This window comes from Labrus mixtus, chromosome 24 (assembly GCF_963584025.1).
Source record: "Labrus mixtus chromosome 24, fLabMix1.1, whole genome shotgun sequence".
Classification (NCBI taxonomy): Eukaryota; Metazoa; Chordata; class Actinopteri; order Labriformes; family Labridae; genus Labrus; species Labrus mixtus.
The window spans coordinates 2,376,776-2,400,678 of record NC_083635.1 but is presented as its reverse complement, the minus strand read 5'-3'; the positions used below and the strand labels follow the sequence as shown (position 1 = coordinate 2,400,678).

Genomic DNA, 23,903 nt, shown 5'->3' with positions numbered 1-23,903 from the left:
TTGGACTAACATACCTAAATAATGATGTTGGGGGTCAATTTACTCTCATGCAAGATTTTCTTTTTTTTGTCAGTTTCGCCCGTATTGAATTTCCAGCTAATCGGGAAGCAAATCAAAGATTCTTGTTTCATAAGAAGTATGAAGATAAATGCAGAAACACACGAGGTCAATGTGATGTTTGACTTTTGAGTGACTCGTCCAGGCGAGCCTGAAAAGAAGAAAACGTGCGATCCTGTTTCTGCGACGATTCAGAGTTTGGATTAATCACCGGGACTATCTGCAGTTTTTTTTTTCGATGGATTCATTGGAGATGTTTGAGGCTCTGCTGCACGCTCTGAACTCCACTCTGCAGCTTCTCCTCAGAAAGGTGAAAAAGCCTCGACGGACTGAGAGTAATAACCGGCACACGTTGGGACAAACCCCAAATACTGAGCGGATCATAAGTAATAATCACCCCGGGGTCGCACACAATACAACCCCCCCCCCCTCCCTCTCCCTCCCCTCTCTCCCCCCTCCTCAGTATCTCAATCCATTCGTCTTGGAAAAAGGAAATTACTAAATCCAATACAGTGGGATAAAAATCTGGCCTGTCTGGAGGATAATGCGGCCTGATAAAGGCGCTCGTTTCCGGCCGAGCGCCATCCGTCATCTGGGAGGGGGGGGGAGAAGGAGGGAGGGGGTCTGCTGGTCAAACTGTCTGCTGCTCCGATAGATGACTGCAGAGCTCGATACGCCGCATGGCCAACAACGCCGACCTTCCAAAGTTTAGTTGTTTGTTTGAATCGTCTCTGTGCTGCGTGAGGAGAACATATTCAGCGTTGTTTACGGCTTCTGTCTTCAGTTTCAGACTGTAGTCGAAGGTCATGTTCATCTGTATCTGCTCTTTCCTCAGAGGTGTTCCTGCAGGTTCTTTCATCTGATACAGTCGGGCTGTGAGTGATGTGAGTGAGGAGGCCTCGCTGGTCACCCCGCTCCCTCCTGATCGCTCAATAATACCAGCGTCTTCATTCCCTTCACGTCTCGCCCGCCGCCTTTTCAGAAGACACTTCATTTCATACTTGTTTACGACTCTCTCCAGAGATCTAAAGTTCAGAATCACATGCATTTTTAATTCCAAATTAAACTAGGAAAGAAGAAGAAGAGGCAGGAGGAGGAGGAGGAGGAGGAGGGGAAGAAATTCCACGTTCACTTCTCCACGTTTTGACAAACATGACCTCCCCTCGCTGGGGTGGAGGGATTATGTGGAACAAAAGTTGGCCCACTCGCCGTACCAGGGCTTAAGGCTACTGGGGCGACAGATTAGAATATCTTTCACCCTCTGCAGGAGATAAGAGAGACACAAGCATCAGAAACAGAAACATAATGAACTGGTGATCTCGCAGCAGCACAGAGCACGTGTGAAGATTCATAAATCTCCAAACAGTAATGCAGATTTGTGGATTTTTTTCCTCTTAATGCTTAAACATGATCTGCTTCATCAAAGGTCGGAGAAATCTTCCTGCTTTTTGTCTTCTTGCTCTCGGAGCTCAATCCCTCCCTCCCTCCCCGCTCGCCTGTTTTGTTGCCGTATTTCGTTTCTTATTACCCTGGGATAATTACAAATATGTCAGGCGTGTCGTGGTGTGACGTGTGCTGACGCCGCCGCCGTGACACGCCGATACATCTCAGCCTCTCCCGCTCTCAATTAGCTCCCGGCGCTGCAGGTTAATGGAACTTTTGATTGGGGGAAAACTCTGGTTTCCTGGACGCCCGGGTTCGTGTTGGGGGGTCGACCTCGTCGTTATCTGCTGCTGCAGAAAGGCGAGCTCCTCGGCTGCTCTTCTGTGTGTTTTGACTGCACCTCAGTGTACAGAACGCTGCACTTTGAACGCTTTAAAGCCTCTATGTTTCAGTTTGAAGTTTGTAATATGAAAGTAAACTAAAGGATGGGGTAAATTTAAGCAGACAAACTTCATATAGGTCGCCTAAAACGTCTTAAAGAAAACTCTTTTGCGTATCGTTTGATCTGTTTTTGTCATTTTAAAATAATTTTTTTCAAGAAAAATCTTTGCTCCTGCTCCCTGATGTTCTGTCTCTAAGACAGGAAACTGAATAAATGTGCACAAACAAGACATTTAAGGATGTTGTTAAGGTCTTGATTTGACCTTTTTTTTACCTTTTCTTCCTATTTTCTGACATTTAATTGACCAAATAGCCAGTCAGTGACTGAAGAAATAATCAGCAGATCATTCGACAATGAAGTAAACCGCTACTTGTCGCCCTACTTTTTTGGTGAAGAGAAATAATGTGATAATAAGTGTGAGATTTAGAAGTTTATCCAAATGATTCTGGTAAAAATACAGTTTTTGTCAAGAGCAAACCTGTGCATAACAGGGCGATTTGTTTAAATCCCCTTTCTCAGGACTCTCTACCTGTGCTAACGGTTCAAACTGATACGGCTCTGGACCGCCGGGGTCGTGGTCTACAGGAGACTCCGGCTAAGTAACCTGGTTAATAAGTTTATATGTATGTGTTGCATTGACTGTAAGATGTGGGGCCGTGTGTTTATCCGGTTTTAGGACAGCATTTCAGAGGAGAAGCAAACCTTTTTGGGGCACTGAGATGCTGTAAACGAGGTTGTGCCTGCTGCAGGTGATTTTGTGTGTTTTAACCCCTCAGTGTGACTGTCTGTCAGTGAAGCGACACTTTGGATCAGAGTGCGTCTCCGCTCGTCTGAACGGGCGGCAGAGAGCAGAGAAGAAGAAGAAGCAGAAGAAGAAGAAGAGTTTCTTCCTCTTCCTCGGCCGGGCAGAGGTCAGCGAGATCACCGACTCACATCAACATGCCTCCTGCAGCCAAACACAAGCCGCTATCAGAGGACGACAAGAAACACTGCACCTCCGGGCATTCTCCTCCTCTTCCTCCTCCTCCTCCTCCTCCTCCTCCTCTCTGGATCGGTGCGTCTCTATCAGCTCGTTTGCGGCCATGTTGGAGGGAAGGTGACACGAGAGAAACATTCCTGTAATTCTCCCAAAAAAAAAGAGCTCAAGGTGGATTCATTCCCCGCGGGGGGGGGAGCTGCCACCTCTCTCTCTCCCCCCTCCCTCTTCCCCTCAGTTTACCTAACTCTCCACACACACACACACACACACACAGTCCTCCTGAGGAATGGCTGGCGAGCAGAGAAGAAATGCGGCCTGACAATCTCCCCTTCCCCGCGGCGGCCGGATGCCAGAAAGGAGCGCGGTTTCTTCTCGGAGATCTTTTAGCGAAGATGCCAGGGATTAAGAAAGAAAAGACTGCGGGACACGAGTGTGTCACCGAGCATTAAACAGCCCTAAACTCTGCCGTTATGAGATACTCTGCGCAAAATAGGTCAGGCCGGGCGAAAAGCGAGAGAAAAAAGGAAACAGAGAGGGTTTGATTTCTTATCTTTTCTTTTACCTCCGAGCCCTGACGCCTCCTGGACTCTGGTGTGTGTGATCACTGCCTGCACACACACACACACACACACACACACACACAGGGCATGCAAGTCGTACATATAAACACAAATCAGAATTATAGCCAAATGTTCCGTTTAAAAAAGGAGACATGGAGTTGAATTTATGAGACGTATAAATGCTCTCATGCTCAAATGAAGAAATGATTTCAAAACAGAAAGTATCCTTAATCACCGAAGGTTAAAAATCTGAACAACTAATCGTGAAATAGTTTGAGACTTGAACATCTCACTCAAATGAAATCTTTAAAACTGTCTGACGTGTTTGTTTGTTCTTTTCACAGGCGTCAGAGGAGAAGAGGAACACGGCAGCAGTTCAGTGACATGATGGAGACGAGAACACGGTCACAGGACTCCTGTGAAGGTGAGTTATATAAAAAGACAAACGGTGAGACTGAAACTTGGTTGAAGGTATTTAAAGAGTGTCTCCACATCTTACAATTTCGACTAGCTTCCATGTTTTAGAGCCAGCCGTCTTCTCATTTGAAAACATCCGTGAGAAACGTTCAGTGTGTTGATTTTGGCGCCCCCTGTGGACAAAGCTGTAACTTCTATCTATTCGCTGATATCTTACATCTTGTTTTCTGACTATAGAAATCTCCTGCTTATTTTTTACATATGGATCAATGTGAATATTTCTTGTGTAAAATATAAAAAGTGAGTTTCTAAAACTCATGGCAGTTGCTTTGAGTCAATATGAGGAAAGACTTTGACCTTTTCACCTTTATTAGAGAGATGTTAGGAAGAGGGGGGGTGACATGCAGCAGAGGTCAGATTGGAACCTACAGATCAGCGAACACGCAATGCACACACATCTGTTGGAAGTTCCTGGTACCTAGTATCTGTATGTGTAATAAGTTCTCCAGCCATGTAACTGAAAAAAAATCATCAAAGTCAACTTTAAAAACGTCACTTTTAAGGTAGAGCAGGTGTGACCTTTCCTTCACTGATCAGTCGATTGTTTTCTCTGCAAAAAAAAAACAGTGAAAATCACCATTGTAGTTTCTTAAAGCCGTAGTTCATGTCTTCACATCTCTCTCTGCTTCTGATCTTCATCTTTAAATGGTAAAAATCATTTATTTAAAGAGCCAGGATCTACTCTACTCTCTAAAGAGGAACCTGTGATCGTTGCAGCTTCTGTTGTTGGACACGTCAGACAGAAAACATATCGTATCTTTGAGGAAAGCTGTTGGTTAAAGTTTCCCGATGTAAGCAGCAGCAGAGAGAGAGAAGTTGAGTCTTGTTTTTGCGTCAGCCTTGCATCACGTTCCTGATACCAAACCGTTTTACATTTCCCTCTTTTATTGAACAGTTGATGTTTTGGAGACGGACGGGATGAGAGAGCCGGGTGTCACCAACTCAAACTGTTGCAGTCACATGTTCATAACGTCTTCTTTAAGCCGCCATGTTGTCCTAGAAAAAAAAAACGACTCTCGGCCGTCGTCAGAGCCTCTGTGCCGTTACATTCAGAGAGAGAAAACGTCCAAAAGTTTCCCGTCGTCTTTGTCGTGTCGGCTCGGCCCCCTCTGAATAATTCAGCGTCCGCCGCTCGATGCAAACAAACGGAATAAAACATGCGGAGTTATGAGGCATAAATATGAACAAACAGCATCTGAAAGCATTAAGGAAACACGGAGTGACACATGAGGACAGTGTGTGTGAGTGGCTGGACCGAGCTTTAACCCCCCGCACACACACACATATTTTATTCACCCCCTCCCTCAGAAATCTGTGGCCTGTCACAGAGTCAGCCAAATTACACGGAGGACTACAAAGCCCCGGTCCGAGTTCCCTCTCTCTGTGCAAAAACAATAACTGGGATTCAGCAGCTGCAAATTGCACTAAAATTTCCCATTCTCTCTCTCTGTGAATTATTAATGAGAGCTCGACCAAAAACGACAAAAAAAAAAAGGAAAAGAAGGAGGGAGAGGGATATCCACGGCGGCGCTGCAGAACGCCATAAAGCTGTAATTATGCCACAGAATGAGAAATGGAACAAAGTTGTCGGAGGCAGAAAGTGAAACTAAGAGCTCAGAGGCTGAAAAAGAAGAAAAGCTGTTTTTTGTTTTTATTACAAATGCAAAACGCCAAAGCTGCGGCATCGACACACAATTAAAAACGAGGAGCAATAACGGCGTCTGCGTCTGAGCCGAGGGAAAGAGAGGAGAGCTGTAGAGAGAGCAGAGGAGGTCGCCATGCCAGAAAACATTCAGGAGCCGGTTCAGGATGAAAACGGTCAAACTGCAGGAGTTAAAAAAGACAAAATAAATACAGAAACTGTTGACGCTTTGAAATCCAAAACCACTCTCAGAGAAGCTCTTTGGCTCCTCCTAAATCCGATGTGTTCGACTCTTTATTGGAATAAGATGTTTGTGTTTTAAGGTCAGCTGAATATGAGTACACGCTGCAGTTTGATGCAAAAAAACAATCATGTATTTAAGAAGATGAAAAATACAGAAACTTTCAACAATCCACAAAGAGTAAAAGACTGGACGTGTTGGCACAGTGACCCTCCAGTAGAAGACCTGACAGATATATGACGCTCTGTATGAGACGGTGAGGTGAAGAGCGTGGAGTCGTGTCAGGAACTAAAAATAAAAGATGCATTTATAGATAAGTCGATCAAAATGTAAAAAAGCGATGTTTCACTGGAGGATTGTTGAACTGTCAGTCTGCTCCAATCACAAACAGACTTCACATATCACCCTGCAGCATTTATTGAAGTCGTAGTGTAACTAACTGCTCATCAGATATACCACATGCTGCATGCTTATTGTCACTTCTCATGAGAGAGAGAGAGAGAGAGAGATTCACTTTTCTGAGCTTCCTGCACGTATCTAAAGTTCTTCCATCACTTCTTTCATGTTGCTTTATATACTTTATTTTGTCAAATGTTTTTTCTTATTTATTTCCCAAGCCGTGGCGTAAAGAAATTGACGATTTGCAACAGAGTCTGCTGTATGATTCTATAATGAGAATATTTGTCTTCATATCAACGCTACTATAGTTCAACAGAATCACAACGACAACTACCGAGCAGAGAGGAACATACTGGAGAAGAGAAAACATAACGCAGCCGTTTGATGACGTGCACAGAGATGTGAAATGTAAACTAAAAGTGACTTTTAGAAGAAGCTGAGGTGTTCACGACCTGGAAAGAAAAGTTCATATTTATCTTTCTTTTTGGAGGGGGGGATTTGATGTTGAAGTATGACATTTCAGGATTGGTTCCAGGCTACTAAAAATGTATTCTTGAAACTGAGAGAAACAGACAAACAAAAGGTGGGAAATCCAAATAAAAATACCTTTCTTCATCGATCAATAATCTGTTCATGTCATCAGAAAATGCTTCAAACTGAGACTACACTAAACTCATTCTCCTCCTTCAGGGTACCTGCAGATTTATTATCAGAACAACTTTAAAACCTCAGACTTAGAATCTGCATGTCAGATTGTTTGTGTAAGGACACCTTTATGTTTGTTTGTTTGTTTGTTTGTTTGTTTGAAGGTTTATTTTGGGCTTTTAATGCCTTCAGTTATTTAGACAGAGGACAGTCCATAGAGTCAGAACTCACGTAAAGAGAGAGAGAGAGGGAGCCACAGGTCTGTATCAAACCTGTGCTACCCTCCCTTTAGAGACCATAGCATCCGTACATGGGGCGTGCACACTAACCACTAGGCTACCAGAACTCCTGTTTGTTTGTTTGTTTGTTTGTTTTGTAAATAGAATCAGGGTAAGAAATGTCGTCAAACAGCTGAATTCTGCGCTGATGTTTGTGTTTCTGACGGGGTCTCCCACCCTGACAGTGAGAAAGTCTGGAGGAAAAATAAACTGAATATTTGTGATTTTTTTTTTTGGCTTCAAAATTCTCAAATTCCTTTTTTTTTTTTTAATATGGAATAAATGTGAACTGTTCGTACGGTGTGTCTGTACGAGAACGTCTGCAAACACACACACACACACACAGTGTTGTTGCTCTGTTGTCTTTTGGCGCATGTATGAAGGAGTGCCAGCCAGAGTACCACCCCCCTCCCCTTCTCATACACACACACACACACACACACACACACACACACACACACACACACACACGTGGTTGCAGCGAGGGCCTGGCGTGGATCCCCGTCTCACAGGAGGCAGCGGAGTCCCTCAGGGATCCATAACCAACCAAATAGCTCTGAGAGAGAGAGAGAGAGAGAGAGAGAGAGAGCAGCTGGGCCATGACACACTCTCTTTCTCTCTCTCTGTGTGTGTGTGTGTGTGTGTGTGTGTGTGTGTGTGTGTGTGTGTGTGTGTGTGTGTGTGTGTGTGTGTGTGTGTGTGTGTGTGTGTGTGTGTGTGTGTGTGTGTGTGTGTGTGTGTGTGTGTGTGTGTGTGTGTGTGTGTGTGTGTGTGTGTGTGTGTGTGTGTCTGTGGAGGAGGGTGATGTCGGAGCAGATGACAGAGGAGACTCCCAGCATCCTTTGGGTGAAACGAGGTCGTTCACCTGATCCTGAGCGAGAAACGATCACGTCGTTTCTCGTGTAATGAGACTTTAAAAAGTGGCCAAAAGTTTGTGGACACGTTCAGCGTGAGCGTGCGGCTCTAACAGAACTCAGAACTGGTCTGAGGGCTGAAGAGCAGATTTAGAATCAGTCTGCAGGCAGGAGACACAAGCTCCGACCCTGACGGAGGCTGATAAGCTCTGGCTCCATGCGGCTCATCCTAGAGGTGTTGGATCGAGGCGGAGGTCAGTCGACTTCTTACGCAACAAACAAACAAACAAACAAACAAAGACGGTCAAGGTCTTCAACAGACTATTGTCACAAAGTTAAACCTCATGAGCCCCTTTCACACATTCACAAATCAGCACATTGTCCAGGAGAGCTGCATGTTTCACCCTGACTTTATCCAGACTGTTTCCTGACGGCCAACTTCTGCAACAAGAGCGACAGGTATCAGGTTGAAACACTTACATGTGCACGTATGATCAGAATCCAAACAGAGATTCATATTGAATGTTTTGCAGAAAGAAAAAAAGGGAATATATTCAATGTGAGGACGTTTTTCAGATGTTCTTCCTTCAAACATGTCTGTTAAAGTGGAACAAGCTGCAGGTTCTGCTGAAGTTTGTTCACAGAATCCATGATGTTGTTGTTGGTCTGAAGAATTTGAAGAAGCGTCGACTTTTAGTCTCCAAGCAGATGTGAAGCAGAAGCTGCAAAGCATGCTGGTACATGTAGGCAATCCATTGTCTGTCCATACAGAACTTTGAGGATTGAGTTACCTGACTACATTTATCATAAAAGCTGATTCATTCACTGGATTTGTACAAAACATATTCAGACTTGAGTGAATATGTGCTTAAAAGGAACTTACTTTTCATAATCAAGATGACATCAGGGGCCTTTCATTTTCAACAGACGCTAAAACATGATGTGTTCCTTCTTTCTTCTGATACACATTTATTTTTCCTTCTTTGACTCGTGTTTGTTGTCGAATGAAACCGCTGATTTAATGCTGATGTGAAGCTGAATGTGTTTCAGTCAGGAGAGAACAACCCTGATCTATTTTATATGTTAAAGGACAAAGTTTCATTGTTAAAAAATATGTTTACGTTGTTATTTATTGTGCCTTTTATTTTGAAACCTGGCAAGACAGGAAACGGGACAAAACAGAGAAAGCGCGTCTGTTTGGGTTTCCATGTTGTCCTCAGTGTGAATCCCTTTAGAAATAAAACGACCTCCTTGTTGTCAGCCCGACTTGTCTACTTTTAATAAAGTCATTAAAGGAGCACGCGCGCTCACTTCCTGCCGTTTGGTGGCTGTTTATCTTTGTTAACGCTTGTGAAGTAGAACACGTAGAAAGAACAGTACAAACGTAGATCTCCATTTCGACTCGAAGCGTTGTCCATCAGCGGCTGTAAACTCTGGAACACGTTAACCACCTGAACTGAAAATAATTTCACATTTAAATAATTTTACTAAAACGGTGAAATGCTGCTGAAAGCAAACGAGAGCTTTTAAACTGGTTTCTATAATGTTTGTATTGTCATATTGTTGGTTATGTATTTTCATGTATCCTTATAGTGTTAGGTGCGTTTATGTTTTTACATTTTGACCCTTCTCTTGTTTGTTTACTCAAAGGCCCAACGAGGGGCGAGAGCTGTAAACTCCGTGCAGCACATCAGTGTCATGCTTTGTATTTAAAGAATGTTCAATTGCATCATCCCTATTAAATAAATAAATCTAAAATCAGTCAAAATGATTTTGTGTAACAGGACGCAGCTTCTGCAGACTCCACCTGGTCGGGTTACAGGATGTTCTGTGTGTGTTTGTGAGTTAGGATTGTAAAACTCTGCTGCTGCTGGGGACAGATTTGTGTGTTTCCTGGTGCTGTTCTGCCCTCTGCTGGACGCTGAGAGGAACTGTCACAGTGTGCTGCAGTGAGGAAGAGATGTGTGATTTAAAGCGAGCAAGAAATCATGTTGGGTTTTTTTTTTGTTCTTTCTTGCAGACGAGGAGGTTTGAAGCATCTAAAGTCGCACATGTGAATATTTAAAGTCTTTAAATCAACTTCATAGTTACCCCAAAGGAAATGAGATCTGCAGCAGGCAACGACAGCATCAGAAATACTGACATACAGCGCAAGTGAAAAACAGGGAGTGTAACCAGACCGAGCCAGAGGCTGAAAGAGTTCAGACACACGGCACAGAGATGTGCATGAAGTCAAACAAAGTGCTGCACGGTCTGTAAAATACATAAATAATGAAGCTGAAAACATCCAACTGCTGCCGGGTCATTACAAGGGCCGGGTTGTTCATGTTTCCATGAACCTGTGTATAATATGTGTGTGTGTTTCCGAGCTCCTGTCACACCCGTCTCGTACTCCTCCTCTCTGAGTTCAAGGTCGCCGTGCGGCTATTTCCAGCTCGTCTTCGCTTTGATCTGTGTCGCAAAATGACAAGGTAACGCAACTCGGGGGGCCAGCTGTGTTACAGGAACACGTCCACGGATCGGAGAGAGAAAATCAATCGTGGCTGACAGTGTCTTCAGGATACTCCGACCTGACTGGACTGTGACGACCACACACACACACACACACACACACACACACACACACACACACACACACACACACATGCATAGATAAACACTCGAACCAACACTAACACTCAAAACGCATGTACACAAACAAAAACTTGTAGGACTCACAAACATAAGAGGCAGCCAAATATAGCACACACACACACGCACACACACACACACACACGATCCAGCTGTCTCTCTGTCTGACACACTCGACCTCTGTCAGCTCCTGTTTGTCTGTCGTCTTGTCAAGGTGCATCAGACAGACGAGTTGTCGGCCAAAAAAGTTCATCATGGAACGAGCTGCTTCAGAAAAGTTCAGCTCAAAAGTAGTGTATAAATATAGACAACTGTACGGAAGCCCTTAGAGGACATGCATCCATACCTTTTAAAGACTCAATTTGTCCTGTTTAACATTGAATGTCGGGTTGCTTTTTAGAGATAGTGACTTGTTTATTTTGTATCCCCTGAATTGCAAGAGCACAGGGCACATAGCAAAGGGCTTGGTCTGCATTTGGGACATTAATAAAATATGTCTCTGACAGTAATTGTTCTGTTTTCAGTCTGTTAACACCAAAAACAAATGTTAAAGGTTGTTCAATTCAGCCCAGGGAATGACACATCAAGGCCCCGAAAGACGTGATTCAAGTCTGAGTGTTTCACCTTGTTTTCAAGAAGTCAAAGGTATCTTTATGGTCCCCTCAGGGAAACTGGTTTGCGGTCAGAAACATAGAGAAAGAAGGACAATACTGATAAACAATCCACCGACATTTACTGCATGAAAGCCCACCGAAGAGCATGCAGCATCCAGTGAAATGATTTGTGATCTCTGTTAAGGCCCCGACACTCCAAGGAGATCGTCCGTCCTAGTTGGACCGTCAGTGAGCGGTCGTCGCCCTCGTTTTTTTGCGGTGTGACGCCACCCGTCGACCCCCGTTGGCCGATTCGACATGTTAAAAAGGCGTCGGTGAGAGGAATCTCTCTGATTGGCTGTTGGGAAGTTTCATTTATCTCCTCTCGGCACAGGTTCAGGAAAGCCCCTTCACCATGCTGCTGTTGTATCCATGCTTTCACCCATTAGTGCGGTTTATTCTGATCATTCATTCATTTTCAACTTTTTATCAGACATTATTCTCGATCTCGAGTATGCTACCTTTAATACGAGTGGTGCGTGACAGCTGTGTGTAAATGGTCTTCTCGTATCATAACAATGAGCTACCGCCGCCTGCTGGCATGGAGAGTTACTTCCTCTCACGCACGTGTAGCGGTGGTTGGCCGTCGGCTGTGGTCTTTGTGCTGTGTTCTTTGGCGTCTGCTTGGTGTGTCAGGGCCTTAAGAGGTTGGAAGAAGTGTGTTTGATTACTCAGTTTGAGAGTTTTCATCGTCAAGATCAAAGGAAGGTTTCCCACTTTTTGCGAAATGAAACGTCTGAGCTATTTGAGTTTGTTACACGTTCAGAGGTCTGTTCTGTGTGTTGTGAGTGTCGCTGCGGCTGGGCGCCCTCATCAATAACCGTTTCCGCTCTCGTCCCTCTGAGGTTGTAATATCTGCTGTTTCGGCGGCCAGACAATGCCTGTAAGCACAGGCAGCCATTAGACTCCCTCCCAGGTCATTGAGCATTCCCTGCTAGCTAATTACAAGTGGGCCTGTAGCGATCTGCACCCCCTCTCCTGTCTGGAAACACAGGCAGGGGCAGGGGTTGCGAGGGGGACATATTTCTGACAAATGTGCCATCTCCATAATTAGCTCAGAAGCAACATATGAAAAATTAAAGACGCCGGGCGCTGACGACAATCAAAACATTTCATTTGTTGTCAATTATTCATTACTTTGAAGGTTCTGAAGGGGTCGTTAATATGGAAATAACTCTGCCATGCTAACAAGGTTGTAGTATCTGATTCCAAATTCTCCGTTTTTCTTTTAAGGCGAATGTTTCCCCCCCCTTTTTTTTGTCTTTTCTCTCCCTCTTTTGTTGTTTCTTTTGGTATTCATGAAGGCTGCTCTTTAACACAACCATTTTTCCGACTTAAAAACAAGCAGCTTTCATCCACTTGATAAAAGACAAAGTGTTTGATGGAATTCTTTGATGACTTCAAGTTCAGCTCAACCTCAAATTAAGTTAAAGCGCCCAAAACTAATCCAATTCAAGCGTTCTTTTGCCGTTTCTATATTTGCACCTGGCTGCCTTCATGGGGACTTCCCCTTGTTGGCTGCTAGGACAGCGTCCACTCAAGTGCCCCTGTCTCCAGCTTTTCACGCTTTCCTTCCCCTACACTTAATTAATGGGATGAAAAGTCCCACGCAGCACCTCGCGCCATGGCTACCTTTGCCAGCTGTCAGATTGGAGAGACGTGAAGTGGGGAAAAAAGGCCCGAGGCCGGGGCTATTTATGGTAATTAGTTTTGATGCGTGCAGCTCTCAACCCCTATTACCTGTCGACTGCTGCCACCACAGATGGCCCGGGGCGATGCTCAGCGTGAGAGAAAAAACTTTGAGTTTCATTTGCAGTGTCTTTAGACACATTAAATCTATTACTATCAATTAAAGTGTCTGAAGAGACTACAAAAAAACCAGAGAAAACAGACAATGAAAGCTGTAAACAAAACTACAGCTGAAAGATAAAAACAACAAACATTGAAGACTGAGAAGACAAAACTACGACTGAAGGAAAAATACACAGAAAAGCTACAACAGCAGCTAACAAGTAACCAAGACAACAGCTAACAGGTAAATAAAACAGCAGCTAACAAGTAACCAAGACAACAGCTAACAGGTAAATAAAACAGCAGCTAACAAGTAACCAAGACAACAGCTAACAGGTAAATAAAACAGCAGCTAACAAGTAACCAAGACAACAGCTAACAGGTAAATAAAACAACAGCTAACAAGTAACCAAGACAACAGCTAACAGGTAAATAAAACAGCAGCTAACAGGTAACCAAGACAACAGCTAACAGGTAAATAAAACAGCAGCTAACAGGTAACCAAGACAACAGCTAACAGGTAAATAAAACAGCAGCTAACAGGTAACCAAGACAACAGCTAACAGGTAACCAAGACAACAGCTAACAGGTAAATAAAACAGCAGCTAACAGGTAAATAAAACAGCAGCTAACAGGTAACCAAGACAACAGCTAACAGGTAAATAAAACAGCAGCTAACAGGTAACCAAGACAACAGCTAACAGGTAAATAAAACAACAGCTAACAAGTAACCAAGACAACAGCTAAAAGGTAAATAAAACAACAGCTAACAGGTAAATAAAACAGCCGCTAACAGGTAAATAAAACAACAGCTAACAGGTAACCAAGACAACAGCTAACAGGTAAATAAAACAGCAGCTAACAAGTAACCAAGACAACAGCTAACAGGTAAATAAAACAACAGCTAACAAGTAACCAAGACAACAGCTAAAAGGTAAATAAAACAACAGCTAACAAGTAACCAAGACAACAGCTAAAAGGTAAATAAAACAACAGCTAACAAGTAACCAAGACAACAGCTAAAAGGTAAATAAAACAACAGCTAACAGGTAAATAAAACAGCCGCTAACAGGTAACCAAGACAACAGCTAACAGGTAAATAAAACAACAGCTAACAGGTAAATAAAACAACAGCTAACAAGTAACCAAGACAACAGCTAAAAGGTAAATAAAACAACAGCTAACAAGTAACCAAGACAACAGCTAAAAGGTAAATAAAACAACAGGTAAATAAAACAGCCGCTAACAGGTAACCAAGACAACAGCTAACAGTTAAATAAAACAACAGCTAACAGGTAAATAAAACAACAGCTAACAAGTAACCAAGACAACAGCTAAAAGGTAAATAAAACAACAGCTAACAGGTAAATAAAACAACAGCTAACAAGTAACCAAGACAACAGCTAAAAGGTAAATAAAACAACAGCTAACAGGTAAATAAAACAACAGCTAACAGGTAAATAAAACAACAGCTAACAGGTAAATAAAACAACAGCTAACAGGTAAACTATAATCCAGAGAGAATCATTTTAACCTTCCAGCTGCAGCACAGATTCTACTCTTCAGAGTTCACACCTGGAATATCAAACACAAGAAACAAAGACATCAGGGTTTAAAGTTCATGTCAGGTTGAAACATGGTGCACACATTCAAAACATGTTAGATTATGGTGAAAAAAGTTTAGATTTAGGAGCTCTTAAACGTGTGCATATATGGGTCATTTACAATTGTTCAATACATGAAAAGTAAATGAGCCATTCTGTACATTACTCATTTTAAATTCATTAACTGAAAATACTTCTTACCTTTCTGAAAGAAAAGTCAAATAATATTGTTGCTACATTTACTGAAGTCAAAAGAATCTGATTCTTGCTAATGTTGTAGCAACATCATGTAAAATGCTTGTTTCCTAATGTTTCCTAATAAAAAAACATTTCTAGTGTTTTAAATATTTACCGTGAGGTTCATACAGTCCCAGGTAAGCCTTTATCACTGAACACCTGTATCTGTCATGTGTGTTAGCTGCACCTACTTAGCTTCAACAGTATTTTGCCCTACCAATAAAATGAAGAATATGACTTTATGTGACTCAAACGCCTAAAATAAACCCATTGCATAAACTTCTATTACAATAGCCAAGAAAAATACTCACCAAAGGTTGAAGGAAGCTCAGAGAAGCAGGTGAAGCAGCGTGGTGAAGCATACATGCTAACAGCGCTTCTTCTTGTTTTGGTCAGGCTTCCCCTAAAAGTGTTTAAAAAAAATCACAACCTAATTAGTTTAAACATTGAGCTTTTTGGGAAAAACGTAAGCTACATTTCCAGTAAATTCACAGCAATATTGACCAAAAACTGAACTTAATGTTTGCGGAGGTGGCTCGCCGTTCTTATTGTAAAGTGTCTGGAGATCACTTTTCTTATGATTTGGAGCTAAGTGAATAAAAATGGATTGATTTATGAAAGTTCACAAACATTAAGTTTCTTGTCATGTCACATTGGGCCACTTTTTTCTCTTTTTTGGAAAGTAGATTTATTCAAGAACTTCAATTAAGTACAATTTTGATGTTGTTGTGTATTGTCAAAACTAGCTCACTCCTGTTCTGTGTTTCAGGAGAGGACGTTCCTGAGGAGGAGCAGCTGAGCTCCAAAGATCAGAAGAGCATCGAGCCAAATGACAACACTCCTATCATCGATAACCTGCCGCCGGCTGGAGGAGGCGTCTCGGTCACCGGCGACGAGCGGAGCAAATACGAGGAGGACATCAGCACCCTGTACAAACAGCTGGATGACAAGGTGAGACTAAACTCAAAGACAAGACACAACATTAGAAGCACAGTTTGAAGACAACCTGCGTAAAGATTCAAACTAAATACAAATACTTTCATTTTCTCAATTCTTATTATTACTTGATGTCATTTTCTTGTAATAATTCACAGGATGATGAGATCAACCAACAGAGTCAGCTGGCTGAGAAACTCAAGGAGCAGATGATGGACCAAGAAGAGGTTTGTCTCTCAGCCTATGAAATACAAAAGAAATATCAAGTATTTTCATTTAAAGATGGATTTCATAAGGATGATCATTTTTGCATGAATTGTTGATTGTTTTACCTGTGTGTGTGTGTGTGTGTGTGTGTGTGTGTGTGTGTGTGTGTGTGTGTGTGTGTGTGTGTGTGTGTGTGTGTGTGAGTGTGTGTGTGTGTGTGTGTGTGTGATGACTCTGTTTGCTCTCATGAACCAGAAGATGTTAAACGATGACTTTTCTGCCTCGTTTTCTTCTTAATGTAATTTTAAACTCGGATGGCTTGAGACAGATCTTACCTCACAGGATGCAGGAGGAGGAGTTCCTGCTCCACTGCGTTCTGTCCCTCGACGGTCCCCATCCAACCGGACGGAGATTCAGAGTATCTACATTTAATTCATAACGAGTGTTATCTGGAGACGCTTTAGAGCAGGTTGAAGATCTTACTCATTGTTAAGAGAAATGTGAGAATCTGCAGGAAGGCTTTCTCCTTTGTGCTCCTCTCTTCTTCTCGTCCACACTTCCTCTCTGCTGAGGTGGAGGTCGGAGCGGGCCGTGCATGAATGAGGACGGCGGTGGTTGTGGCTGGGTGTCAGGGATGTTGGTTAGTAGTAGTGCCAGATCTATCATCTATCTGTTTACTGGAGAGGCCGGCTTCAATCCAGGTGTGGAAAGGTTGTCATGTTACTAAAGGTGCTGCAAGTAAGTACAGAGTAAAGGATGTGAATGTGAGGATGTAATGATTTCAGCATAAGAGAAGGGGTGTGGATACTTCTTGAAAGAACTGTATGTGGACCTGGTTACCTGACAGGTAACGCAAAAGTGGACCGGTGTGTAAATTGAGTTTGTCCACTAAAATCAAAGTTTGTGTCGAATCCTGTGAGATATCTGATGTTAAATATTTTATGTTGAAGGTAAACCAACTAATAATCTCACCAAACTCTACTTTATGTGACAGTCGGCTGCGACCACCTTAGTGACCTGACACCAATAATTCCAGTTGTCAATTAGTGTCATGGCAACCGTTTCAGATCAGTCATTGTGAGTGGTGGTCAGATTGTAAACAGTTGTGACACTACATAGTCTCCTGATGGTATCTGTGTGTTCTTCGTTGGTTCTGCCAGCTTGTCCGTCGTGCTGTATGGCTGCACATCTGCAGAGCGCTGACACATAACTGCAGGGACAGAGCGCCCTCTGGTGGAAACAGAAACAAACTGCATCCAAAGCAACATATTCAGAATAAATATATTTATTGTTCTTATTGAGTTTGGAGTGTAAAAGGTATAAAGATGTGTGATGTGTGATGCCGCCCCCTGGTGGCTGCAGTGCGATTGTCTCTGCAGGACTCTCGTCTGCACAGAAGTGACACCTGAACGTTACACAGACGGAGCATCACAGGAAGGTAAGACTGTGTTTACTGTTTTCAAAATAAAAGCTCTGGGCTTTAGGTTTCTAAAGATGTTTAGACACCAAATGTGATGAATATATTTATGTTGTCTGATAGTGTGAAGTGGATGTAAGCTTCAGGGAACAGCTGTTGATTTGTGTTTAATTACACTGACGGCAGAGGTCGGTGTTAAACGACAGCGAGTCTGATTTTAGATCGACTCAAATTCAGTGTCTGAAGTTTGCTGGAAAAACATTGTGATATTGATTAAAAAAACACAGAAAGTCCTGTTTGTCAGGTCTTTCCTCATGAGAAGAAAGCAATGTAGGAATGTTTTTTTGATGATGTGAGATCGATTATTTATGATGCATTGAAGGACCTCAGGAAATGTAAACACTTTATTTATTTAAAATAGAGACAGAGCAAATTAAGCATGTAAATATTTCAGTTTGAGACAAGTAGAGACCAGACGTGGTGTTTTTTGTGGGCGGCCGTCTGCTGCTGTGAGCGCTCTAGACTCACTCAAAACAATATTTAAAAAAGACGCTCCCGCTCAAAAGAGGTGTATGTGGCTTCAGTTTATGTTCAAACAAACTTTATTTACTTTCATGGGAATTAAGTTACAATCCAGAAAGCAAATTTTTTCTGTCAAAGAAAGTTCCAGATATTTACCGTGCAGCTGCAGTAAAACAGTGTAACATGTTGCTCCGTGAAGAAAATCCTGTTTCTTCCTCTCCCCTCTGCTTCCCCCTCGTTTCGCTGCAGGGCTCATCTGAGGCCGTGAGCGTCTTCGTCGCCCCTGGGTGTCTGAGAGCAGAGCCGGGTCTGAGATGGCGTTTGGTGGTTCACAGGTGAAGGACACGGTGATGGTGTAGCATGTGACTCTTTCCCTGATGTTAAAAAGGACGTTTGTGTCCCAGATTTCAAGGCGGCACTTTGTTATGAAGTGTGAAAATATGATTGAAGTGTGGTGAGTATTTGTGATATTTACTGTTCTGTGATATTTGTGTCTTTCTGAGAATGACCTGTGTTTTTTGCAGCTTCCGTATCTCCTGGGTTTCTGTAGCTCCACCCCTTCCCTCCGTCACAGAGACGTCTTCTGACGGTAAGTTGATCCATATCTTTGAATTTACTTTGAAAAAGTTATATTTGCAGACTGGTGTAAACTGTACGACTACAGCTGAATGTAGACGAGATGTTTGAGTCCTAAGAGGGATTTAGAAACGTCAGGGTGATGCATGATGACTGATTACTGCTGATCATTTATCCCTGACCGTTGGGATGATTCTGTGACATGTAGAGCCGCAAGCCGATTCCTTGACTTGAAGAATTTGTGTCTTTATTGTGAGAACAGCAGGCATGTCTGTTGAAGCATTCATCATGAATGAAGTGATGATCTCCAGCTGACAGAAGATTAGTGATGATTCAGCTGAAGTTAGCTCGTGTTGGTTGGTGGGGGAGCTGTGCATGAGATAACCTTTGTAAGTTTGTGTTTTTGTATTTGACAGGTGTGAACGCTCCATCCTGATGTGATTTGGACAGTGTGACTGTGGGGTCGTGGCAGATATTCAGCAGGTATAGAGTGAGAACATGAATGGTGACTTTTATCTGTCGGTCTTTAGTTTGAACCTTTGGTGTCAGTTGTTTGTGGATGTGATTTTTTTAGTTAGACGCTGTGTTAAAGGTATTATGTCGTTTTGTTAGAGAAATGTTAAAGTTTGATACATTTCTAGATTTTGTGGTGTATGTTCATAAGTCTATACAAATTGTCCTCAGAGGAACATTTGGTGCCTGGAAGTGTTTGAAGATAAATGCTACTTGATGTCGTGTTGGGGGGCAGTGAAAGTGTGTGTCTCCTGGTAGCTTTGAAGCTCTAAGGATCCATTTGTTCTTTGTTCAGAAAACATAGAATAGAGTTGTTTCACTTCTACTTTTAATGTTGGAGCCGTTTGCCTGTGTCGTGTGATGTTTATGATGTCCTGCAGATATTTGAATGTAATTGTGATTTTGACATGTTAACATGTTTTTATTGTCTTCTGCAGGAAGAGATGTTGCCGTGCAGTGATTGGGTGTAGGGTGGTGCCCCGTCGAGAAAATAAATGGTGGGTTGAACATATTTATTCTGAATTTGACATCAGTAAGCTGACATTGCATCTTAACTTTTATGTTTGTGATGCAGCTGCTACATTGGTGTGTGTCCTGTCTGAACTTGACTGATGTTGGTTTGTAGTTTGAACCTTTTGTGTAAAGTTGTTTGTGCGTTAGGGTTATGATGTGATTTTCATGTTGTTCTGCAGATGTTTGAATGTAGTTGTGAATTTGACATGTTAATGTGTTTTGTCTTCTGCAGGAAGAAATGCTGGAGCTAATTAATTTGACGCGTTACATTTGCGCTGCCCCGACGGAACAAACCCGGTTAAATATTCTCTGAGGCTCTACCAATATTCATCTTTATAGTTTTAAAGGTTAATTCAGAAAATTTATTAATCTTACATAACAGTAACTGCTTTGCATTTTGTGGGGTGTGCTTGTTTAATTGCATTATAACTTGCACAGGCATTTCCTCATTGTGAAAATGACCTGATAGTATATCCATATATTTATGTGTTTGTCTATTTTAAAAACAGTTTTTTTCCCCCAGTAAACAGATATTATTTCTGTTTATGAAGCAACACTGATATCTATTGGACGGATGGAAAAGTGTCCCAGGACTGGTTGAACTCACACTGTATGTCCCAGGAGTCGTTGGTACAAATATTTAAAGGTTGTTTTAGTCAACATGATATTTTTGTGGCCTCACTCCCGCATGTCATTCCCCACTCTCTCTCCCAGATTTCCGACTCTATCCACTGTCCTGTCTATCCATTAAAGGCACAAAAAGCCCAAAAATAAATCTTAAAAAAAAAAGAAGAAGATATTTTTGTCATTTGTGTCAATATGGTAATGCCAGAGTAAAAGATTAGTCTGAGGATTTCAATGTGTACTTGAGAATAATTGTATGGTACTTTTTTATGTACTTCAACTTCCACACATTACAGATTGAGTACATAATAAAAGTCAGGATGTGCTTGACATTTGTACCCAACATTTTAGATATATTGTTAATTATCTAAAGCTGTATTTAAAAAAAAGTAACTTACATTAAATCTTGATTATAGTTATTTTGATCTTTCTTTAATTAATTTTAGCTTGTGTAACGGGTGTGCCTGTCCTGCTGAAGTTCTAAACTTCACTGGATGCACATCTGTTACTGGTCGTGATATCTGCGTTGTGTTCTGCTGTTGCGTTGAAAGAAGAAGTACTCGGACCACGATCTGCTTCTGGTTACTCATTTATTGTGGACAGTGCTGGCTGCTGCATCTGCACAAGTCAAAAAGAAATACAAAAGTCTCAGTAACATGAAGTCTCTCACACATACGCGGGTCTCCAGTCCCCTTCTCTCAGTGAGCTTAGCGCGGCCTGCCTTTTAATTTATACATGCAAATAATGCATTTTTAACAAAGGTCAAATTCTGTTTTAAACAGCATTAATGTCTTTAAATAAAATGTAACACTAAATGAAATTACATTATTTCAATGCTAAATGCATTTGCAGCACATGAACTACAACCAGCATAATTATTTATGCAAACAGTGAACATATAAACATATCTGCAGTCTTGTAACCTGCTACTGGATGCTTTGAATTTCCCTCGGGATCAATGAAGTATCTATGTCTTCAAGTGCAGTAACCAACAACTAACCACCAGAGGGCGTCCTCTCCATATAAAGTCTTTTATAGGCGTTAAAATGCATTTCTGTTCAACTTAAATTAGTGACAGTAAATTTTGTAGAGGCCATTTTAATCATGGTGACTTTAGTTTGAGAAGTATGATGTTTGTGTTAACAATAAGTATTTATGAGAAGTACTTGATTTGACATGGAAACCTTAATGGTGAATAATGGATTATTTGGGTATATTTTGTGTTATGGGTGGAGCCGAGTTAATGAATTTGGGTGTGATGCACAGGTGGTGAGAAGATATCTGTAAAGATCGATTTAGGTCAGAGAGTGAATGAGCAGCAGGTGTAGCCGATCCTGCTGACGAGCCTCCTGCAGAAAACACGTTTTCATTTTCCTTTAATTTCAAATATTCAGATGTGCTGTTTGTTTTTTGTTTCCTTCACTTCCTGCAGGAAACCAGAAGTACTCGTCGAACAGTTCAGGGACCGAAGGCCGAACAAAGAAGGCCGTCTCATTCAGCGGTAAGTAAACTCACTATAAACTGCTAAAGTCATCAGTGATGTGCTTTGAGTGTGAGCACTACAAGAGGTAGAGAGGGAGGCGTGTGATTGGTCCATCAGATTGTTTTGTGGCAGAGATTGGTCAAAGTTTTTAGAGATGTACAACTGATACAGATGAGGGATTTTCTTTGGGACGTTGATTTTTGGATGATTTCTTTGTTTGTGGTTTTTCTGAAATTTGGAAAAAGTCAGTTTTTCAGAAATGTCGACATCGTTTGTTTTGTGTGGTCGTTAAATGATGTGTATGTGTGTTGTTATTTTGATGTGTGCTGTGATTATTTTTATTTTTTGAATAAATGGGAATGTCAATGTTTATGGAGTGTTGATGATGCTGTTGCTGAGAAAATGTTGTTGTGAATCTTTCAAACTTCAATCCTGTGCCTGCATGTCAAGCTGTAATCTCTGTTTGGTTTATGTGTGATGTCTGTTCCTGGGGTGATGTGTGTTCAGATGTTGTAATGTGACGTTCTCTCTCTTATGTGGTAGGAGTTTGGCTCATGAAGACAGACCTGTAGGTAGGTTATCTATGTTGTTACTTAGACGTAAGTCTGAGGGGGCTCAGTATGTGTTTGGATGTAAACTGTGGAGGTTAACTCCTCCAGCTCTTTAAATAAATATATTCTGTTTACAAATCTGAGATTGATTCACGGGAACTAAACATGTCATGTGACTCGTTAGTGTTACGAGGTCTCAGGTGTGAATGGGGAGCAGGTGTGTTAAATGCAACACTGGACGGAAATAAATGTTGTGACATTGCAGAAGCTTATGGAAACAATGCCACAGCGACCGCGTGCCTTAATCAAAGCTAAAGGCGGTTCAATAAAATATTAGAGTGTGTGATTTTTTTGGGCCAGGCCAGCATGATGTTGATGTCTTAGTGTGGATGACATTGTTTTTCTTGAGAGTACTTAGCATCTACCAAACATGGAGTGTGATGCTCTTACAGACTCCATGATAGACTTTGTCACCTGGGCATCCTGTTCTCTATTCCAATTGAACTACATCATGAACTTCTGGCCAAAATATGTAGCAAGAAAACAATAGCAATTAGCAATACAAGTTTAGCTTAGGACTCCTGTCTACTTAGCTTACACAATTTGGTTGATACAAAGCCTGATCTGCTCATGAATACCTTTAGGATCAGGGGTAAGGTAAATGAGTGAAGCATAGTGTTGTACTTTGCCAAAGTAGGACAAGGCAATACAGAAGTCATACAAATCTTTATTGATTACAAAATGTTTTGAGATCAAGTGAGACTTCAAGTGTTGACTTTCTAGGATACTTTAGCAGTTGGTTACATGAGATTTAAAGACAGTACTCTTAACTTACAAGCTTTTGGAATTTCTGGAACTTTCCAGATTAGCTTTAGTTCAATATGTGTACCTGATGCAGTGTGTTGGACTCTACAATGGGCACAGTGAAGAAGCTAAGACATGTAGCGACATTAGCAGTGTAGACTGAACAACATGTTCCACTTAATGCAGCACGCCTGTTGAAGATACAAGTGGCATTGCATGAGACTAAAACACTGCAAAATTCAGGGTACATATTAAGCAGTAGTACAGGTTTTAGGAGTCTACAGAGTGGTTGGAACTCCACAAAAATGAATGATTTTGTCAGAGTTCGAATGTTTAAGGTTTCAGAAGTCTATGGAGTTGCACAAAAAGTAATTGTTTAGTATGTGTTAGGGTTTTATTTTGAAAAAGTGGAATGGGCAGTACATAACCAGGCGGTGGGTGCATCTGAAGAAGGAGTCTGATGATGGAGTCTGCACGTCAGAGTCCTCCGCGGTCCGGACTCCCTCCGCCATCCGGACTTCCTCCTCGGTTTGGACTTCCTCCGCGGTCCGGACTCCCTCCGCCATCCGGACTTCCTCCTCGGTTTGGACTTCCTCCGCGGTCCGGACTCCCTCCGCCATCCGGACTTCCTCCGCCGTTTGGACTACCTCCTCGGCCTGGACTTCCCCCCAAAAGTTCGTCTCTCACCCTATTTAAACTTAAGCGTTAATTCTCATCAACTGAAAATGTCTACAACTACTACTACACAATCATTCATGGTTCAGAGTTACAACAACAACATACCTCTGTCATTGAAAGGTTTAATCGTACTTTAAAAACCAAAAAGTACAGCTAACAACACTCGACGGTATCTGGACGTCTCACAAGACTTGGTGAAAAGTTAT

General features: G+C 42.0%; 3 long non-coding RNA genes across 3 annotated transcripts; all 3 read left to right on the top strand.

The window, feature by feature from the left end:
• Positions 1–10,314: 10,314 nt before the first annotated feature.
• On the top strand, positions 10,315–16,019 carry LOC132959768 (uncharacterized). The gene is made up of 3 exons (XR_009667093.1): positions 10,315–10,428; positions 15,643–15,824; positions 15,968–16,019. It is a non-coding gene; the product is annotated as an uncharacterized LOC132959768 (long non-coding RNA).
• Positions 12,947–14,896, top strand: LOC132959794 (uncharacterized). The gene is made up of 3 exons (XR_009667099.1): positions 12,947–13,253; positions 13,622–13,644; positions 14,535–14,896. It is a non-coding gene; the product is annotated as an uncharacterized LOC132959794 (long non-coding RNA).
• Positions 16,020–17,380: 1,361 nt separating the features above from the next.
• LOC132959787 (uncharacterized) lies at positions 17,381–21,874 on the top strand. Its single transcript, XR_009667097.1, has 5 exons — positions 17,381–17,454; positions 18,205–18,290; positions 18,480–18,544; positions 18,948–19,014; positions 21,614–21,874. It is a non-coding gene; the product is annotated as an uncharacterized LOC132959787 (long non-coding RNA).
• The last annotated feature ends 2,029 nt before the right edge of the window (positions 21,875–23,903 follow it).